This window comes from Mandrillus leucophaeus, unplaced genomic scaffold (assembly GCF_000951045.1).
Source record: "Mandrillus leucophaeus isolate KB7577 unplaced genomic scaffold, Mleu.le_1.0 Scaffold1651, whole genome shotgun sequence".
NCBI classification, from domain to species: Eukaryota; Metazoa; Chordata; class Mammalia; order Primates; family Cercopithecidae; genus Mandrillus; species Mandrillus leucophaeus.
The window spans coordinates 27,451-27,916 of NW_012101645.1; positions in this window are offsets into that span (position 1 = coordinate 27,451).

Here is a 466-nt window from a genome sequence, read left to right on the forward strand (position 1 = left end):
CTGCCATTATGAAGTTGTCGTCATGGAGCCATCTGTCCAGAGCAGAAGAGGACAAGGTGTGAGGCACTTCTGGTCTGGCTCCTCCCTCTAAGCTGTTCAGGATGCAGGGCTGACCCTATGGATCTGTGTCCTGGCAGAGTTAGATCAGAACTGCAGCGCTGGAAGTAAAAATAAAAATATGGGTTGGAAAGGTGATAAGTAAGGAAATCAGGAGAGAAAAAGAATGGAGTGGTGAAAAACTGGTTTATGAATCAAGAAAATGCTTTGGATTTGCTTTTAGTAAATAAGGGTGGGAAGTCAGGGGGTACAGAAAAGACAACATTGGCCACGTGGTAATAATAGTTGAAGTTGGAAGACGGGTACTTTAATAGTTATCTCAGTCTTTACAGGCAGTATGAAAATGTCCATAATAAAAAGTAAAAGCAAAAGTAAAGAAACTTAAGAATAGGGTGACTCTATATCTCAA